Source organism: Rutidosis leptorrhynchoides, chromosome 3, assembly GCF_046630445.1.
Source record: "Rutidosis leptorrhynchoides isolate AG116_Rl617_1_P2 chromosome 3, CSIRO_AGI_Rlap_v1, whole genome shotgun sequence".
Lineage (NCBI taxonomy): Eukaryota > Viridiplantae > Streptophyta > Magnoliopsida > Asterales > Asteraceae > Rutidosis > Rutidosis leptorrhynchoides.
In genome coordinates this window covers 39,694,315-39,717,911 of record NC_092335.1, presented here as the reverse complement: position 1 = coordinate 39,717,911, position 23,597 = coordinate 39,694,315, and the positions used below count along the sequence as shown (strand labels likewise).

At 32.6% G+C, this 23,597-nt stretch overlaps 1 non-coding gene across 1 annotated transcript; it reads right to left on the bottom strand.

Annotated features, from left to right (window-relative positions):
* Positions 1-3,410: 3,410 nt before the first annotated feature.
* Positions 3,411-3,482, bottom strand: TRNAE-UUC (transfer RNA glutamic acid (anticodon UUC)). Its single transcript has one exon. It is a non-coding gene; the product is annotated as a tRNA-Glu (tRNA).
* Between the last annotated feature and the right edge of the window lie 20,115 nt (positions 3,483-23,597).

Genomic DNA, 23,597 nt, shown 5'->3' with positions numbered 1-23,597 from the left:
TGCACTCTTTTTCCCTTAGCTAAAGTTTTTTCCCACTGGGTTTTCTTTAGCAAGGTTTTTAACGAGGCAGTAATTTATAGTTGATCTTCAACAAAATAAAATTGCTATCCAAGGGGGAGTGTTATAATAATAATAATAATATAGATATGGATAGTCAATTTTGGTGTATACATATAGTCAATTTTGGTACACAAAGTATGTATTTTTATATTGAGATTTTAGGCTATAAATACTCATGAATGCAAGCATTAAACTTGCACCATTTCTCACACTTACAAAGTGTTTCTTTCTTTCTCTCCATTATCATCTTTGTTCTTACACTTCATTATTAGTATTCTAAATCAAGAATCAAATCACTAAAGGTAGTTATAAGCCTACTGAATTATAACATCAAGAATCAAACCACTAAAGGTAGTTATAAGCCTACTGAATTATAACATCAAGAATCAAACCACTAAAGGTAGTTATAAGCCTACTGAATTATAACACGTATAATGTAATAGCTGTGGAATTTATTAGAAAAACTGATGAACAGTAGCGTCAATATTACCAAACAATTTTGACTTGGAAAAACCCCACTTAAAAATATATACTCCGTATAATGTAATAGCTGTGGAATTTAATAAAAACCAATGGCTGGTTGATTGGTTTGTTGGGCGTTCTTACAAGTTGTTGGTCCCTGGTTCAAGCCCTTGGGTTTGGTGGTTTTTTTTTTTTTTTTTTTTAATACGAATTTGTGGCTTTAATATTCTATTTTTAAAAAGTATACCAATTTGACTACATGAATGTTATTAGGCTGGTTTTAACCCAGCGTCACTTTTGCTCCGTCATCCCACATGGCTGCTTGTTTGACGCATTTGACGCCCCTAAGGCGACGTCAAAATTTGACCCCGGGGCTTGGCTTTAATATTTTTTTTTTTTTTTTAAAGTATACCAATTTGTGGCTTTAATATTCTATTTTAAAAAAGTATACCAATTTGACTACATGAATGTTATTAGGCTGGTTTTAACCCACCGTCACTTTTGCTCCGTCATCCCACATGGCTGCTTGTTTGACGCCTTTGACGCCCCTAACGTGACGTCAAAATTTGACCCCGGGGCGTCAGTCGGAAATTTCACGGAGGTGTCAAATTTGTTTCAGCCAATCAAGATTTTACCACATATTTTTACATATTATTAGTTAATAAATTTTATACCCGACTACCAATAATATTTTACCACATCACCCACCACAAATTTAACTCTCAAATTTGATCTTCCCCTTTAAACAACTTCACCACAAGACCTTGCCGCATCACCAAAAAGTACATCACTTGCCTTTGACATCACAATTACGGTTAGGAATAGTCTTAGGTCATTATTCTACAAAAGTGAATGGTTAATGGTAGCCTGGTATGGTGCTCACGTGTATTGCTTATTGGTCTATAGTTAGAAACCGTTGAACTTTTTTTTTCTTTGTTTAGTTTTCTTTTTTTAGTTTTACATTTTAATTTTTCAAATTTAAAAACCTATTTAAACACAAAAACATCAATGAATTGATGGTTATGTGTCTTCTATGTCTACCGAATGGTCTTGGGTTTGAGTCATAGAAGTTTTTTTTTTTCAAATTTTTATTTTTCTACAAAAATTGGCAAGGTTTTTTTTTTTTGTTGAAAGGCAAAGTCACCCACCCACCTAATACTAACACGAATATATACACCACGAAGTGTCATAAATAGGACTCGAACTCTCAACCTTAAGGTTATAAGAGTGACCTCGATACCGCCAAGTCATTGGCTCTTTGATAAAATCGACAAGCTCTTACATGGTCAACCGAACTTCGACCGCAGCGAAGCGCGGTTGACCCCCAATACTTGTTTGTAAATCATTCAAAGTGTATGAAAATCATTTTAAGCACGTTGAATTAAAAAAATAAGAGAGTATAAGACAATATTTCTGATTGGTAATAACATTCATGTTAGAAAGTAGAAGACATGGAATATTGGAATGGTTGTTTAGAACATGGAACAGTTAAAGTGATTAAAAAAAAAAAAATAGAAAAGCGCTTTTGGCTTAATTAGTGGTATCAAAACAAGTTATCAACCTTAAAGTTGTGAGTTCGAGTTTCGTCGCGGAAAAATAATATGTGTGTTTGTTTTCAAAAAAGAAAAAAAAACATTACGGAGTATATTTTGTAAGGTGCATGAATTTAGTAAATATGTTTTTCAAGTGCATGAGTATGGTCATAAAATCTCAACTGTATAAAGTATTTAATATATAATTATACGGAGTAATAATTATAATTATAATTATAATATTTATTAGTGATTTAACATTTAACACTACATGATAAATTAATGTTCTAGTAATTTAATGTAATAATTTATTTATTATACCAAAGAAGAATGAGAATTGATAAAGTTTTGTTGGGATTTTTCGCTTCAATAGCAGAAGCAAAGAAGTCAGATCAATGCAGCTTTCGTGCCCATCCTAAAGATCATATCCTCTTGCAGCTGGAGCTCTTGATGGCACAATCAAGCGAGTTTATGAATGAATGAAATCAGTTGAAGGAGCGGAGGTTTTGTGCAAAAAAGGACCAACGACGACCCTATCCTAAAGGAGAAGAAGGAGTAGGAGCAGAGTGGAGAATCTTTTTGGATTTCAGCCGAGAAGATTAGTAAAAGGAAGGATCAAGAATGTTATATATTTCAGGAGCTAGATCAGTTGCCGATGAACAAGTAAGAATTGCCTCAACAAAAATAGATGGAATTGGGCCTAAAAAAGCCATTCTGGTTCGTTATCGATTAGGTATCAGTGGGAACATAAAGATAAAAGAATTAACTAAGTATCAGATCGACCAAATTGAACAAATGATAGGTCAAGATCATGTTGTTCATTGGGAATTGAAGAGGGGAGAACGAGCAGACATCGAACGATTAATTTCTATTTCTTGTTATCGTGGAATTCTTCATCAAGATGGATCACCCTTACGCGGTCAACGAACTCATACTAATGCTAGGACTTGTCGCAAGCAAATTCGGAGATGAAAGAAGTCTACCGAAAGCATTGGTACTTGTCTGATCAATCACACTGATAGCTTCAGTAGTTCACTGAAATTTTTATTTGGGGATTTCACCGGTTACTAATCCATTATCGGTATAGTAGACCTCCTTGGCCACTTCCTCATCCCGATCACAAGGAGAGGTTCACTGTGATGGGGGTACTTCTTTTTTCCCTTCCGGAAAGAATGAAATGCATAGGGGACCATCCTTTTGTTGCGGCATGCTCCTCAGATTTACGGATTCACATGGGGCCTCAGGCCCTACTTAGTTGACTGCCAATGACAAAGGCTCCGGACCACCTTTTTCAGCCAGATAGCGAGCGATCACTCAGCAATGAACACTAACTGAAAGCGGCCGGGAATGAGTACCTATCCCTTACGGGAATCGAACCCGTGTCTTCGACATGAAAAGACGATGTCCTAACCACTGGACGAAAGGGACCAAAAATTCTTCATATACCGCTCCGTGGGCTCCGAGAATAGAAGCGGTTCGTTTTCTTTCTATACGAAATTAAAGATTTCGTTTGTGTTCATGTTGGCGATTTCAGATGTCATTTCGGCGGTTCGTCCCCCTTCCTACGGGTTTCCCCACCCCCTGAATAAGTAAGGCCCCGCTCTTTCTAATAAAAAAAAAAGACGGATTTTATAAGACTCCGCAGAACGCAGTAACATTTACGAATATATGTATTTGTTTAAATTTTAAATCTAAAGGTTTTTTTTAATAAAATTAATACAGTATATTAAGATTAATATTATTTATGGGGAAATTGACAAATATATAGTAGTATAAGACTTTTGTAGAATTAGACATATTCAACTTTGTAGTCGTTTATTTGCCTGCATTTTTTTTGTTTACATAATTATGGCAAAAACTGCAGCATATACAGAACAAAAAAAAGAATTCGACATATTCTTCTAATAGTTAGCAGCAGTCGTTTTAATCATTAAAAAGGCACCTGTTTCATTTTGTTTATAAAAAAGTAAGAATTCGACATATCTCAACTACAATGCATTATACACTGCTACTTGACAATGGACAGCTGATAATGGTAACAGAGAGGACCTGGGTTCTGTAAACGTTACCAACTTAAAGACAACAGTATTAAATTTGGACGTTATATTATATACGAGTATAAATATATAAAATATAAATATAAATATCATATAAAATTATACTATTTGGATTGGGAGATGATTCTGTTAGGTCCGATTAAACAACCTAGAACTTTTACAGTGATCAATAAACAAGATTTCCTTTATCAATTATATTAATCAACAAAGTAATCAAATTGCGGAACAATTGATTTGTGAAATATAAGAACGAACACACAATAATAACAATTAAAAGAGAAGATTTGATTGTATTGAAGTAATCGACATTTTTAGCTACGATACATATCATCTATTTATACTAAAACAGAGGAAGCATAATCCTCTCAAATATATCGTTTCCTAACTAACTATCCATTAATATAGGAAACTAGATAAAATCGTATCAAATCAAATCTTGTATTTGAATGCGAAGATATTCGCTTAAATGTAATCTCTTCATTCTTATCTTCAAAGATACACGCGTATTTGAATAAGTCTTCTTGCTGTCATTTATCATTTTGAGTCTGTATCTTCATAAGCTTCTTGAGTCTGTATTTCTTCTGACTCTGTATCCCAGACTCTGTTCTTCAAACTCTATATTACAGACTTAAACATACTTAACCAAAATAGTTTGACTCATCAGATTCTAAACATATTTTTCCAACAATCTCTTCCAAGCTAGATTTTGATTCATCCACACTAATATAATACAAACTACCTATTTTACCATTAAACTACTATTATGTCAATATACCATTTATAAGGCAAGAAGAACTTTTATCAATATTCCATGAAGCTAAATACTACAAAGAAGTTTTAAACTCCGGTTTTACTAGTTTTGTATTTTTTTCTTCTTCCAGATTTCTAGTTTTGTAAACTTCTTTCCAAATATTACTACAATATTTCAAAAAAAAAAAAACTTCATGTTCTAGTTATTTCATATATATATATATATATATATATATATATATATATATATATATATATATATATATATATATATATATATATATATATATATATATATATATATATATATATATATATATATATATATATATATATATATATATATATTGTTAGTTTTGTTTTCGATAAAAAAAATTGATATGGTTACTTATGTAACGACCCGACTTTTTCGACTTGCTTTTATGCCTTGTATTTTTGCGAAACTGCGTATTTGTGCGTACTGCGTTGATTTATGCTTCGAAAACTTGATATACGTGTTTTATATTCGTATAAACCTTAAAATGTGCCTTAGTGTATGTGGAATGCTTAACTTGTTCATTGGATGCGTTATAACCGTTAGTGTTACTTGCCGTTACGATTAAACCGCGAACTGCGCGCACGTTTGACTTATGTCGGAATTTGAACTTTTGGACTGCGAAATATTAATTATTATTTTCTAATAATAATTACTTGGGCTTTTGGATGCTTAATTTTACTTATTTAATTGCTAAAGCCCAATAGTTAGTCTTGTTGGACTTTTTACCTTGTTGGGCTCAAGCCCACCCTACTCTAGCTAGTGACCCAATTAATTAGCCCAAGTATTATTACTAGTGGCCCATAATAATAAATAAATAATTAATTAATTAATTAATGAGTCATACTATCATAATGAATAAGGATTATCTATTTGTCACATGAGATTCTAGCATTAGTACACACTTTAGACAACCATGATCCATAAAGCAAAGTGGTGTCTCCCTCCCCCTACCCAAAACCCATGGCCACCAAGGCCACCATGGCCTTGTCCATGTCATCAATCCTTGTCATTTTATTTGCCTATAAATACTAGCCATTTATCTCACACTTGTTCATTTAATTTTCACACACAATTGTTCTTTCTTTCTTTCCTTTCTAGTAATACTTGTAAGTTTTCTTTTCCTTCTTCTTTTCCTCTCAATTTCGTGGTCATCATCATCATCATATGGAGATCAAAGTTCCTTTTAGCTTTGATCTTACTTATATCTTGTTGATTCAAGCATGAATCTTTCAAGAACATGGAAGATTCAAGCTTTCTAGCTTGAATCTTCATATCTTTTGTAGATCTACTTCTTTTATACTTTAATCTTTCTATTTTGTGATAAAGATTCAAACTTTTGTTTGTAATCTTCATGCATCTTCAAGATCCAAGCTTTATGCTTCAAGATCTTCAAGAACAAACAAGATGCAAGCTTTCTAGCTTGAATCTTCATATCTTTTTGTTAGATCTAAGTTCTTTTTACTTTGATCTTGTTATTTTGTTAAAAAGATTCAAACTTGTGTTTGTTATCTTCATATATCTTCAAGATCCAAGCTTTATGTTTCAAGATCTTCAAGAACACTTAAAGGTTCAAGCTTTCTAGCTTTGTAACCTTGTAACTTGTGTGAAATGGATCCAAGCTCTCTAGCTTAGGGTTACATCACCTCTTTTGACTTGGATTGTGCTTATACTTGTTGAAATGATGTAAAGTTTGTAGCTTTAGTTGTTACTGTGAATTGAAATTGTGTTAAGACTAAGGATATGATGTAACCTTGGTTCATCATCCATCTAAGACTCATGAATGAGTTGTGTTCTTACTTGGTCTTAATATATTGTGTATTTATGGTGAATCTTGGTCAAAAGTGATGCTAAACCATCAACGAGTTGTACACTTGAAGCTACAAGCATCAAGGATGAGAACCGTGATGAGCATCAAGCACCAAGAACCCCACCGGAGCACTTGTCCACTGATTTTCGTATCTGATCAGACCACCTGGGCTACTGGAAAGTTGATTTTCAGTTAGTTCGGTTCGAGTAGATGATTTTCCGTTTAGGCCTCGTCTTAATCCGAGTTACGGTTTAGGATTTATGGCCCTCCGATAGTCACTACACCCTATTAACGTTGTGCTGAAATTTCTGACCTACTCGGACTTAAACCGTCACCACGGTCAAACGAAGACGATTTAGGTTCTGAAAATTGGTCAGCTGTTAGGGGACTCCTATACGGAGCCATAGCCACTGACTATGCATCTTTTTGATTTACGTAGAGGTCGTAGCAGCTGACCTAAGTCAGCCTATTATTTCGATCTCTATTCTTGTCAAACTTACTTAGCTTTTATGATGATGAATGATGATGATGATGATACTTAAACTTATTTTATGCACTGTTAGAATTTATAAAGACAACCTACTGACCTAGTAACCCTTGATTTAGGTTGACGACCTTTCGGACCGACTTACTACTTGCGTACTTTCATTACCGACTTTACCGTTTTTATCACTGTGAGTTATAGCATCCCTTTTTACTTTAATTATTTTGGGACTGAGAATACATGCGCTTTTTACGTTTTACATACTAGGCACGAGTACTTAAACTTTATATGTGTGTGGGTTATACAACGGCATAAACATTCCCCTTAGCACGGTAACGTTTAGTCATTGGTTTTTGAACCGGTGAACGCGAATCTTAGATATGGATCCATAGGGTTTGACATCCCCACTCGGGCTAGTCGCGCTAGCATTTAACGGGTGTTTAATACTTCTTGAACATACGCACTCGCCAGGTGTACCTTCAGGGGGTTATAAACGTTAAGTCTAGTTACCGGATGCCCACGGTTATACATATACCTTATCATACTTATTTGAATTACTGATTTGAAACGCTTGTTTGAAGCACTGAAATCTCGTGACCTGTATTACATTACTGATTACAAACAAACTATAGCTCACCGACATTCGTGTTGACTTTTAAGCGTGTATTTCTCAGGTGCTTAGACGTTGTTGCTTCCGCTGTTAGACTTGCTGTCTTGGTGTTATAAACTTGATGTCTGGGTATTAGACTGACTGTTACAGACTTGCTGTGTTAGACTTCCGCTGTAATGACCCGAAAATTTTCGACAAATTTTAAACCAAACTCTTGATATGATTTAATGTTTTGACATGATAAGAAAAGTCTGCTAGGTTGAGTCTCAAAAATTTTTGAACTGTTTTCTTGCATTCATTTAACTTTCGACCATTCCCGACGATTCACGAACAATTATGTGTAAATATATATATATATAAATTCTATAAGTGATATCATATATATTGTATTATATATAAAATTATAAATATCAAATATTCAGTATATTGTATAATTAGTAAATATGATATAATTAATAATTTGTAATAATAATATATTAAATTTAAATTATAAAATAAAATAATTGTTATAGTATTATTATTAATATTATTATCATGAATAATATTAATATTATTATAATCAGTATTATTAATTATTAATACCATTATTATTATAATTGTTAATAAACTAATAATTTTAGTCATTATTATAATTATTACTATTATGATTACTAAAAATTATTATTTCTATTTAAATTAGTATTTCCTTATTTTTATTACATTTATCATTATTACTCTTATCATTATTAATTTTAATATTAGTATTGTTAAAATAATTATTATTAATTGGAATTAGTATTATTACTTATACAATTATTAATTGTTAATACTAATTATATAATTTATAAATACAGATATAGAAAATGAACCAGTTTCATATCTACATCAACAATATATATTCTTGTCTCTAAATCTAAACAAATGAACTTAAAATCTCAAATATAAAACAAAATTCTGTTACATGTAATTATCTGCTTTATTTTTTCTTATTCTCCTTATTGAAAAATGAATTGTCCTTCCTGTCTGTAATTTGTACCCATCGAAATCTTCACTTCAATAAGACAAGCGAGTAATCACAAATTCTGTTAGCCATCTAATTCACCTTCGTTTCACCTGGATCAATCTGATAGATATTAAATTCACAGAATTGTACGAATCTGTTAGCCATCGCTTTCCCTTCTTTTACTTTCTGTATTCTTTCTCTTGATTGATTCTTCTTGTCGATTTAATATCTTCACTACAAACAACCATCTATCAAATCTTGATACTACATCCATGATATACTTACACTATATAAGATTCATTACTACAATTCGATGAAAAAGATCAAACAGACAGTTACAAAATTTGTTACACATCTCATTCAAACCGTACCAATACGGAGTATAAAGTCTGCTTTTAATTTATTTATTATTTAAAATCTTCTAATCTAATATTATCTGTCGACCCAATTTTACTATAAAATAATTTACAATCGAATCTTAATGTGTAGTAATTGTCAATTATCACATTATATATATACATATATATATCCTAACAAAATTAGTGGGAAGACAACACTTACATAAATGAAACACTTACAAACTATCATCTGCCTTCGACTCACAAACCATCGAGCTGCTGCACTAAATGTTTCTTGTTTTCTTGATCGAACACGTACATCCACCACCTTCTTCAACCCATTAAACCACCACGACCCACACTACAACTATAACCACCACCCATCATCGAATCACCCTCTCTTACTCTCTATCTCTTTCATATTTCTGTCAAACCACCATTGTTTAAACATCGTACTAGATTTAGATGTGAGAATGAAATAGATGAAGAGAAGATGAAAGAAAAATATAGAGAATAATGTATGAGGGAAAAGGGAATGATAAACAAAACAAAGTGGCTGCTAGGTATGTGCTTTCTATCATTTTTCTGGCCGACAAACTCTAATCAAGAAAACCCATTTGCTCAATTAATCGTGATACTTTTTCTAAGGTGGGTCAAGGGTATCAAACTTATACGCCAACTTGTGATAACATTTAAATTTTATTGGGGCCATGACCAACTATGGATTCTGTTGTGGTTGCCTTTCTTTTTCCTCGTTTGGAGCTGGACGTACCACTACACTCACCCACTGATTTAACTTTGGCTAAGAAAATGATAAATGGGTTACAAAGTATAGTTGGGTTCGTAAATTTGGAAAGGTGGTGAGATATTAAAGTAATAATGATGATGGTGTATGCTAGTGTGGTTATGATCAAACAAGATATAATGTAAAACCCCACTTACAAGACACACTTCCAATTTTTTTTTTTTTTGGTAATAAGATGACACTTTTGCTAGTAGGGCCGTAGGGTTATTGGACCAAATGATGTTAAACAGTGAAGATGCATTAAGATTATGATGATATAAATAATTAAGATGAAGATGATAATTAGGAGATAGAGATAATAACTTGTAGAAAGAAAAAGAAAAGAAAAAAGTTAAAGGTTGATAACTAGTGGGAGACAAGAAGATGTGTTGGAAGGTTGCGTTTTTTATCACTTCAGACGAACCACTTGATTTACGCATGATTTAGTATTGTGGCTTTTAATGAATAAATCGAATCCTAAGTCAGTAACATGGACTTGTCCCCATTTTCTGCTTCTAGTCCAAAAATTTATTGGACTGAGTCCTTGATTGGGCTGTTGATGGGCCATAAAACTCTAAGGAACTAGTAACCAATTTGTCTAAATGGGCCGAAACCCAATTGTTGATAGTTGATTAGGATTTTGAATGGTGAGCTGCATGATAAAAACGAAAAAAAAAATTGATATCAATAAGGATGATGATGTACATGGAAGGTGATGATAATACGGTTACATAAAGGTGGCGATGTTAAGAAATGATGATAATATAAAGAAGGTTATGAAAATAATAGATGGGAATGGTGGTGATGAACTAATGAAGATGATAAAACCAAAGAGCCAATGGCTTGGCGGTATCAAGGTCACCCTTACAACCTTGAGGTTGAGGGTTCGAGTCCTGCTTAGGACAATTCGTGGTGTATATATTCGAGCTAGATTTAGGTGGGTGTGTGAGTTTGCCTTTCAAAAAAAAAATAAAAAATAAAAAATAAAAAAATGAAGATGATAAAACTATTTTGCATATATTAAATACATTGGCATACGAGTTATTGCAGGAAAGTAGCAGTGGTTCAATTGGTTAGAGTTATGGTTGTTAATAGAGAGGTCTCAGGTTTGAGCCTGGTCTGAGGCATTATTTTTAGAAAAAGAAGAAGAAAATAGAAACAAAATAATACGGGTCAAATAAATTTTAAGTGGGAATTAAATCAGAAAAGCTGAGACAGAGGAATGGTTTAGGTTGTTATCAGTTTAGCGGGACGTCGCGGGTTCAAAACCGGAATTGGGCATTTTTTTAAGGGTTACTTCTTGGAGGTAGTTTACTTATCACTTATCATTATTATTATCATTAATATTATTATTATTATTATTACTATTATTATTATTATTATTATAATTATTATTATCACATCATTATTATAAGTATTATTATTATTATTACCATTAACATTATTTCATTATGAGTCTAAGTATTAATATTATCATGACTATTAAAATTATCATTTTCTTTAAAAATATTATTAGTATTATTATTAGAATTATCATTATTTTTATCATTATTATCCTTATTATTATTATTATTATTATTATTATTATTTGAATATAATTATTATTATTAATTTCATGAATATTATAATTATTATTATCATTACCATTACTATAATTATTTTTAACATTAATATTATTATCATCATTACTATCATTTTATTAACTACTAGTATCATTATTGCTATTATAAGAACTACATTATTATTACTAACAATATTATTATTAATATTATTATTAATACAATGAAAATTGTTATTAAAATACTTATATAAAACATATATAAAAGTATACATATAGATATAAAAATATAAACAATTGAAATAATATATATATTTGTCCGAATACAAGTATATGTTTTAATATATATATATGAATGATATAGGTTTATGAATCCGAGGTCAACCTTGCTTTGTTCAGTTCAGTCGTATGCATATTTTTACTACAAAATATCATACAGTGAGTTCATTTGCTCCCTTTTACTCTTTACATTTTTGGGACTGAGAATACATGCGTTGTTTTTACGACTGCTTTATTAAATACTTTTGAAATATATTTTGGACTGAGATTATATGAAATGCTTTTATAAATGTTTGAAGAAATAGACACAAGCAAAACATTCCTCGAATGAATTACTATGCAGACGGAAGTTCTGCGGATTATTATTGAATTATGTAGACATGAGAATTGCCACCATTGAATTATGTGGACAGGATAATTGCCACCATTGAATTATGTGGACATGATAATTGCCACCAATTGATGTGAATGTTATGTATCGAGAGAATGATTTTATACACAGGTTATGTGTATGTTAATTTTTGTGCACGAGATATGTGTACGATTACTAAAATTTATGAAAGATGATTTTGTACACGAAAAAGGTGTACTGTATTTAAAAGATATCGCATGTACATTACAGGTGGGTATAGGATTCGGGCCCATTTGTATCATGCAGCATTTAAATCTTGTGGTCTATCAAAATGATGAATTTTATTGTTTTATGATAAACCTATGAACTCACCAACCTTTTGGTTGACACTTTAAAGCATGTTTATTCTCAGGTATGAAAGAAATCTTCCGCTGTGCATTTACTCATTCTAGAGACATTACATGGAGTCGTTCATGGCATATAGACGTCAGTTCATCGCGATGGTACCAGATGTTATTGTATTCGTTCAGGAAGATTTTGGACGGGGTATGACATGTGGTATCAGAGAGGTGGTCGTAGCGAACCAGGTCTTGCATTAATGTGTCTAACTAGTAGTTGTTAGGATGCGTTAATGAGTCTGGACTTCGGCCTAGTAGTTGTTAGGTTATATTAATAAGTTTAGACTTGAACCTGGTCTGCATGTCAAAATTTTTGCTTACCGTTCTTTATCGAAAAATATCTACCTATCATTTTCAGTCTCGATACATCTTATTGCAATTATTGCATAGATGGTGTACAGAAAAATTCAGATCCCATCACATTAAATCTTGTCTGACACGTTTCCTTAATTCCCTCCGTAATCTACGGGATCTTCTGTACTATCTATAGGTATTCTATTTAATTAGAATATCATTCGATATCCGAAAATCATTTCATATCGAAAACCCTTTATCTAACCGTACAAGATGGAACTCACCACTAGTTCAAGTTCCTCGGATTCCGATATGGATTTCCACTCGAGCTCCGGAAGCAGTGTAACCGGAATAGGTCAACCAATTAGCCATCATAAACTCGAGATGAATTAAGAATGGGTACAAAGTAAACTTAATCAATGGAGATGTGAAGAAGTGATCCCTCCCACCAACCATATTGCCCTCTTGGCAAAGAACCTGAAGCACTTACCGGCGAACCTGTTCGTAATACCATTTTCTCTCTCATTTCCTGAATATCTCGCCATGATTATATACTATCTCAAAACCTTATTCACTCGCTCATTCCTACCGACAATCATTCCGGAGTAATAAGTCAACGAGCTTCGCGCCCGAGTTGTAGCCTTGAAAAATATGGTACAAAATGTACCAGCTTCAGCAACATCACTGGCACCAACAGTACCACCATTAGCAACATTAACAGTACCATCACCACCGCCAACAGCAACATCCGCATCACACGTCTCGACATCACAATCTATACCTCGAACATCAACATCATACGCACCATAGCTACCAAGGAGTACCAACAACAATGAACGATGAAGGTTTGATCCATAACTTCATTGAAGAAATATTCTGCGAAGAATATGTGGTTTCTAATAATTTTAGAGATTACTTATTCAAGCTCAAACCGAAAATCATATGAGTTTAATATCATATTAACTCATTAAATCTATGATTACATCTGAAGAAAATATATATGTATATATGTTTTCATAAAGATTGTAATTAAAAATTCTTTTGTACAAACTGATAGTGATGAAAATATTTTAACGGGTAGGTAATACCCGAGGAATATTTAGTTCCACATTAATAAGTTACACTGTACATTCTTCGAATCTGATTCAACAGTCATTTACTATCCTACTTACATCCACAGATATACGAATCCGTTGACCACAGAATAACCATTTTTATTCGATTTCATATTTGGATTTTGACTTATCAGAATCCAACAAGTGGCATAATGAAGAAAACATTGGACAATTAAAATGAATTAAAATATTGATTATAACATATGAAACTAAACAATTCTTCAAGTCTGCCACTTGATTTCATCTTAAACCTCATTTGTATTTTGACGATTCCAATCTGCGTTCAAACATTTCATAATTCTTGAAAATACTTCAATCGAGAGGATGAACCAATCGCACTTCATCTACGAAAAAAAAAGATTGATGCATATAGTTATGCAACTGAAAACACTCGGAACCTGAGTAAATGTTTAAAACGTATCTGTGCTAACCCTTTGGGAGTTGTTATTACCAAAAATAACTTTGCAATCCCTTTTCAAATTAGCCAATTTTGTCACAGCTCTAGCAAGTCAACTTCGACTTTTCATTCGAAACAACCTTATTATAACCTTGATATATATGCGTGCTCTTTTATTGTCATCGGAGAACCTTTTATATTCCACCACATCACCAGCAGACGTACCAGCAACTTCGTTGCTCCTTGGCTTAAATCTCTCCGACAAATCACTATATTTATCTATTGAAGTCTTATCATGAACTCATCCTCGCCTTGTAACGAGAATTGCCATACCAATTACCAGAAATCAGCGTTTAATCATCTACAAACACAATTCTCTTGAAACCCCTCGGTTTGATAACCAATGATCCAGATCCAGTAACTTTGAAAATGCTGACGAAGCAGCATGTAGTAAATGGTCTTAATGGCCAAAAGTGATGATAAAAGAATGGAGTGTTGGGAACACTCAGTAGAAAATTGGTACTGGAAAACGGATTGAGCTAACTATGAAGGAGACCAAGAACAAATATAAGGACCAAACCCTATATTCAAAAAAACCCAGGTAAATCTGGATCCGATGAAATCTTTAGAGAATATCTTGCTCCATACCCAGTTAAAATCTTGCGAAAAATTTTCTCTATCAATCTTCGAACTTAGAAAATTCCAAAACAACATCATAAATATCTTCGATATTTCTGAGGATATTTTCATAAATATTCTCGTCCGAAAATTATATACCCCTTCGTACTATCTGTATTACATTTTGGGAACTTCTGTAAAATCTAAGTATAAATTACGAATGAATTCTGGAGAAGTGTTAAGAATTTGAACATGAGTTAGTATAATATAATGACACTTGGCCAACGTGATTATATTACAGTAATTCATACTGATAGTTCTATTGGAACCTGATGATTCACAGATCATACCATCATCATGTGCCATGTTACATAACTCTTTCATTCTACTTAACCTCCAAACATAACAAGAAAATATATTCTTGATAGTTCTATCCTCTGTGATTCTGGTGATTTACCAAATCAAATCGTGCTATTACGTTCCTTCCTACTTAGAAAATTATGATCATTCGAAAACTCTATATCTACGAATTCTGGACCATTATTCGCTTGATTTAGAATCGGGAAGAGAAAACAAGAGCATGGAGCTCCGAAATATAAAGGAAAATATAAAGTCGATCACAAACACGTAAATTACAAACCGTGTATATCAATGCGGATAGCAACATAAATACACTGGAGAATGAAAAACACTATAACCCCAAGGTAATAGTAGAAGTTAACAGATTCCTCAGGTGTTAGATGAGAAAGGAGGAAGACAGAAGCGATTGTCAGAAGAAGGACAAGGATCAGTACGGGATTAAGCATTTTTACAATCTTTAGAAGTATGGATTCAGGAAGAAAGTATAGGAATGGTGAGAATAATAAAACGGAAGAAGTAAATTTATAATGGAAACATTCGACAGAGCAATTGAGGTAGATGACCGCATTTAATTAAAGAGATCCTAATTTCCTTATTCACCGGAGAATCAAATTTTATAGATTTCGAAGATTTTCTTTTAAATCCCTTGAATTCCGGAATTCAATCGAGACAACGTCAAAAAGTTAAGATGAACCTTATTTTCCTAAATTCAACCATGACTATTCAAAAGTTATGATGAAACTTGTCTTTCTCATTTCACTATTTAGTGATAGCTTCATTCGTACGCTTCGAGTAGTTGAATCGTTTTATTTGATTTATTCAATAATGATAAAACTCTATTCTGCAACTCTTATTCGTCATGAAAACATTCTTATTATTAACCATGATGACCTCACTTAAATTTCGGGACGAAATTTCTTTAACGGGTAGGTACTGTAATGACCCGAAAATTTTCGACAAATTTTAAACCAAACTCTTGATATGATTTAATGTTTTGACATGATAAGAAAAGTCTGCTAGGTTGAGTCTCAAAAATTTTTGAACTGTTTTCTTGCATTCATTTAACCTTCGACCATTCCCGACGATTCACGAACAATTATGTGTAAATATATATATATAAATTCTATAAGTGATATCATATATATTGTATTATATATAAAATTTATAAATATCAAATATTCAGTATATTGTATAATTAGTAAATATGATATAATTAATAATTTGTAATAATAATATATTAAATTTAAATTATAAAATAAAATAATTGTTATAGTATTATTATTAATATTATTATCATGAATAATATTAATATTATTATAATCAGTATTATTAATTATTAATACCATTATTATTATAATTGTTAATAAACTAATAATTTTAGTCATTATTATAATTATTATTATTATGATTACTAAAAATTATTATTTCTATTTAAATTAGTATTTCCTTATTTTTGTTACATTTATCATTATTACTCTTATCATTATTAATTTTAATATTAGTATTGTTAAAATAATTATTATTAATTGGAATTAGTATTATTACTTATACAATTATTAATTGTTAATACTAATTATATAATTTATAAATTTATAAATACAGATATAGAAAATGAACCAGTTTCATATCTACATCAACAATATATATTCTTGTCTCTAAATCTAAACAAATGAACTTAAAATCTCAAATATAAAACAAAATTCTGTTACATGTAATTATCTGCTTTATTTTTTCTTATTCTCCTTATTGAAAAATGAATTGTCCTTCCTGTCTGTAATTTGTACCCATCGAAATCTTCACTTCAATAAGACAAGCGAGTAATCACAAATTTTGTTAGCCATCTAATTCACCTTCGTTTCACCTGGATCAATCTGATAGATATTAAATTCACAGAATTGTACGAATCTGTTAGCCATCGCTTTCCCTTCTTTTACTTTCTGTATTCTTTCTCTTGATTGATTCTTCTTGTCGATTTAATATCTTCACTACAAACAACCATCTATCAAATCGTGATACTACATCCATGATATACTTACACTATATAAGATTCATTACTACAATTCGATGAAAAAGATCAAACAGACAGTTACAAAATTTGTTACACATCTCATTCAAACCGTACCAATACGGAGTATAAAGTCTGCTTTTAATTTGTTTATTATTTAAAATCTTCTAATCTAATATTATCTGTCGACCCAATTTTACTATAAAATAATTTACAATCGAATCTTAATGTGTAGTAATTGTCAATTATCACATTATATATATACATATATATATCCTAACAAAATTAGTGGGAAGACAACACTTACATAAATGAAACACTTACAAACTATCATCTGCCTTCGGCTCACAAACCATCGAGCTGCTGCACTAAATGTTTCTTGTTTTCTTGATCGAACACGTACATCCACCACCTTCTTCAACCCATTAAACCACCACGACCCACACTACAACTATAACCACCACCCATCATCGAATCACCCTCTCTTACTCTCTATCTCTTTCATATTTCTGTCAAACCACCATTGTTTAAACATCGTACTAGATTTAGATGTGAGAATGAAATAGATGAAGAGAAGATGAAAGAAAAATATAGAGAATAATGTATGAGGGAAAAGGGAATGATAAACAAAACAAAGTGGCTGCTAGGTATGTGCTTTCTATCATTTTTTTGGCCGACAAACTCTAATCAAGAAAACCCATTTGCTCAATTAATCGTGATACTTTTTCTAAGGTGGGTCAAGGGTATCAAACTTATACGCCAACTTGTGATAACATTTAAATTTTATTGGGGCCATGACCAACTATGGATTCTGTTGTGGTTGCCTTTCTTTTTCCTCGTTTGGAGCTGGACGTACCACTACACTCACCCACTGATTTAACTTTGGCTAAGCAAATGATAAATGGGTTACAAAGTATAGTTGGGTTCGTAAATTTGGAAAGGTGGCGAGATATTAAAGTAATAATGATGATGGTGTATGCTAGTGTGGTTATGAGCAAACAAGATATAATGTAAAACCCCACTTACAAGACACACTTCCGATTTTTTTTTTTTTGTTTTGTGGTAATAAGATGACACTTTTGCTAGTAGGGTCGTAGGGTTATTGGACCAAATGATGTTAAACAGTGAAGATGCATTAAGATTATGATGATATAAATAATTAAGATGAAGATGATAATTAGGAGATAGAGATAATGACTTGTAGAAAGAAAAAGAAAAGAAAAAAGTTAAAGGTTGATAACTAGTGGGAGACAAGAAGGAGATGTGTTGGAAGGTTGTGTTTTTAATCACTTCAGATGAACCACTTGATTTACGCATGATTTAGTATTGTGGCTTTTAATGAATAAATCGAATCCTAAGTCAGTAACATGGACTTGTCCCCATTTTCTGCTTCTAGTCCAAAAATTTATTGGACTGAGTCCTTGATTGGGCTGTTGATGGGCCATAAAACTCTAAGGAACTAGTAACCAATTTGTCTAAATGGGCCGAAACCCAATTGTTGATAGTTGATTAGGATTTTGAATGGTGAGCTGCATATTAAAAACGAAAAAAAAAATTGATATCAATAAGGATGATGATGTACATGGAAGGTGATGATAATACGGTTACATAAAGGTGGCGATGTTAAGAAATGATGATAATATAAAGAAGGTTATGAAAATAATAGATGGGAATGGTGGTGATGAACTAATGAAGATGATAAAACCAAAGAGCCAATGGCTTGGCGGTATCGAGGTCACCCTTACAACCTTGAGGTTGAGGGTTCGAGTCCTGCTTAGGACAATTCGTGGTGTATATATTCGAGCTAGAATTAGGTGGGTGTGTGAGTTTGCCTTTCAAAAAAAAAAATAAAAAAAAAATGAAGATGATAAAACTATTTTGCATATATTAAATACATTTGCGTATGAGTTATTGCAGGAAAGTAGCAGTGGTTCAATTGGTTAGAGTTATGGTTGTTAATAGAGAGGTCTCGGGTTTGAGCCTGGTCTGAGGCATTATTTTTAGAAAAAGAAGAAGAAAATAGAAACAAAATAATACGGGTCAAATAAATTTTAAGTGGGAATTAAATCAGAAAAGCTGAGACAGAGGAATGGTTTAGGTTGTTATCAGTTTAGCGGGACGTCGCGGGTTCAAAACCGGAATTGGGCATTTTTTTAAGGGTTACTTCTTGGAGGTAGTTTACTTATCACTTATCATTATTATTATCATTAATATTATTATTATTATTACTATTATTATTATTATTATAATTATTATTATCACATCATTATTATAAGTATTATTATTATTATTACCATTAACATTATTTCATTATGAGTCTAAGTATTAATATTATCATGACTATTAAAATTATCATTTTCTTTAAAAATATTATTAGTATTATTTTTAGAATTATCATTATTTTTATCATTATTATCCTTATTATTATTATTTGAATATAATTATTATTATTAATTTCATGAATATTATAATTATTATTATCATTACCATTACTATAATTATTTTTAACATTAATATTATTATCATTATTACTATCATTTTATTAACTACTAGTATCATTATTGCTATTATAAGAACTACATTATTATTACTAACAATATTATTATTAATATTATTATTATTACAATGAAAATTGTTATTAAAATACTTATAAAAAACATATATAAAAGTATACATATAGATATAAAAATATAAACAATTGAAATAATATATATATTTGTCCGAATACAAGTATATGTTTTAATATATATATGAATGATATAGGTTCGTGAATCCGAGGTCAACCTTGCTTTGTTCAGTTCAGTCGTATGCATATTTTTACTACAAAATATCGTACAGTGAGTTAATTTGCTCCCTTTTACTCTTTACATTTTTGGGACTGAGAATACATGCGTTGTTTTTACGACTGCTTTATTAAATAATTTTGAAATATATTTTGGACTGAGATTATATGAAATGCTTTTATAAATGTTTGAAGAAATAGACACAAGCAAAACATTCCTCGAATGAATTACTATGCAGACGGAAGTTCTGCGGATTATTATTGAATTATGTAGACATGAGAATTGCCACCATTGAATTATGTGGACAGGATAATTGCCACCATTGGATTATGTGGACATGATAATTGCCACCATTGAATTATGTGGACATGATAATTGCCACCAATTGATATGAATGTTATGTATCGAGAGAATGATTTTATACACAGGTTATGTGTATGTTAATTTTTGTGCACGAGATATGTATACGATTACTAAAATTTATGAAAGATGATTTTGTACACGAAAAAGGTGTACTGTATTTAAAAGATATCGCATGTACATTACAGGTGGGTATAGGATTCGGGCCCATTTGTATCATGCAGCATTTAAATCTTGTGGTCTATCAAAATGATGAATTTTATTGTTTTATGATAAACCTATGAACTCACCAACCTTTTGGTTGACACTTTAAAGCATGTTTATTCTCAGGTATGAAAGAAATCTTCCGCTGTGCATTTACTCATTCTAGAGACATTACATGGAGTCGTTCATGGCATATAGACGTCAGTTCATCGCGATGGTACCAGATGTTATTGTATTCGTTCAGGAAGATTTTGGACGGGGTATGACATCACTGCATTACTTAGAGATGTCTCAAGCATGGAACTTTTACTTTGCATTCGCAACTTATGTTATTTTCAAAACAATAGCTTCGTAATGACCTTAGTATCATGTACTCCTGTTAATGTTCCTATTTATCTTTTGTAAAACGTTATCTTTCATGAATGCAAATCGGTTTTCAAACAACATATAGTGTTTGACCATGTAATGATCGTGTTGTTGATGATCCGTACACGATGGTTATGTACGGGGTGTCACAGTTGGTATCAGAGCATTGGTTGTAGGGAATTAGGTTGCATTAGTGAGTCTAGGGTCGACCCGAGTAGGATTCACTAATAGGACTAATCTACAACTTGCTAGTTTACTTGTTTCTGCGGAACCTGCTGCATGCTACTGTGTTATATTACTACATGTTACTGCTTACTACTACTGCATGCCACTGCTTACTTTTACTACTGTATGAACTTGCTGCATGCTACCGTTTCCTTTTACTGCTATGTAAACTCGCTGCATGCTTTTGCTTATTCTAGCTACTGCATGCTACTATCTGCTTTCGATTGCATGTTACTTCTGTTTAGTACTGTTAATATTGCCATGCTATATACTGCTGTAAACAAGCTAGGTTGCTGTAGTGCCTGATTACATGCTTGCTTCATGCCTGCTATTCGTTGCACCAACTTGGAAAAAAACTTACCTTTCCTAGTTCAGATGTTTTTCTGAACCCTTTCCCACTCATCTAACCCTAAGGACTAGTAATGTAATCCACCTGTTACTACCATTCCACCATTCCGAAGAATGAAACATTGCTTCACGCAATCTAGGAAGAGTACCCCTCGGATTACACGCCCGCTGAAGTTGATCCTCGGAGGAAGAGATATGTAAGGACTTGTCGGAGTAACCGCACCCCAAGCTCACTCTAATTAGCCACGTACTACGTAAGAATATTAGAAGGATGTCCAGTTCCTGCAAGTTGACTCATATCCCGTACACTTTCGTGACCGTCACTTATCTCTTTCATCCTTCGCCGCTACTCAACGATCTAATGACACTTCTGGACTTAGGTCCCCAACACTCTTAGGAATTGGAGAAGTCGGGAGGACATCTCCTTTCACAAGGTCAGGGTGCCTTCTACTGATGCTCAGCCATATCCAAAGACTTGGGAGTCACCTCGAGATAAATCGTATTACTACTTGCTACACGAACAACTCGATACGAGACCCAGATTAAATTTCTAGAAAGGAACCTAACGACATTACTTGAACCCGAACATTTTGAAGAAATTTCGGGACATTTAGGCATTGATGCATGACCTACAGAACCTACGCACCCACACCGAGAAACTGTGAGATTAATTAGGTAGAATCGGTTTTGAGATAGCATAGATGAAGCACCGTTAGATGGAATTGAGTAGAACTTGAAGTGATCACGTTACATTGACCATATGGAGTGATGTTGGAATGAACGCACGATTTAGTACAATATAATGACGCCAGGCCAGCGTAATTATGTTGAAGTAAATCATGCAGAAGTCCCAATGTCACTATATAAGGAATATGAAGCGATTCAAAGGAAATTTTGGTAGGAACCACTCGAGTGTACGCATTATGGTCTGTTGGAGGTAGGAATAACCACTAAGCCTAGATACTGTACAAGAAGGGCCTTGATTACGAAATTGATAACCCGATAATCTGTTATGAATATAGACACCCTAGACACTTAAGGAAAAAGTTCTCAAAAAGGGAAAAATTTGGACTTACATGCGGTAGAACAATCGTTATCTCAGTTATGGAGACTCGCATGGATCCTGATTTTAGTTAGGGTACATTTCTTTACAACGTTTATTGTCTCGAAGTTGTTTAATACTAGAGTGATAGAAACCTTACATCTAAGAACTATAGTGTTATGACGAGTAAGCCATTAACAACCATGAGAGTTAAGTATTCTAAAAGACAAACTAATGGTAAGCTGGCAAAGATAGATGAATAATTTAAGGTAGTACCTTAAAATTAATAGGTGGGTCATTTGGAGATGACCTCATGCCGACGAAACTTGGAAGTTTTATAGTAGTAGTTGGAAAGGATTAGTTACCTGCGCACAAGCAGATGTTATTTGAGAAGGTTGATAAGATTTGGTTGGAATGGACTGGCTTTCAAGGATGAAAGCGAAAGTAATATGTAGTAAGAAGATTATTCGTATACCTCGCGAGGATGGTGAGCCAAAATCCATCTGGGTTACTTCAACAACCCGAGATCCCACAATGGAAATGGGAAGGGATGACGATGGATTTCATCCTGAAAGTACCGAAAACAATAGGCAGTTATGACACTATCTAGGTTATTGTTGACCGCCTCACCAAGTCTGCTCACTTTCTAACCATGAAAGAAACCGATACAATGAACAACGATACATAAAGGAAACTGTATCCCGTCACTTCGGCAATTCAAATTCTATACTACCCAAGAATCGTATTTGATGCTCATTCTTATGCGACACTGAATCCTAACTTATTCCGAGAGAATTCTTAATCAGTGATAATCACACCATCACCCTTCTTACGTCGATATTAGTCATACCAGTTCGAGATTTCCAAAATCAATGGGTAGTTAATTCTCACCCTCATACTCTCCCTTTCGCATCTCACTTATAAGCAACAAATTTACACTTAAGCATTTTTGGTCAAAGAACTTATGCCCTACTAATAGTCATCAACCAC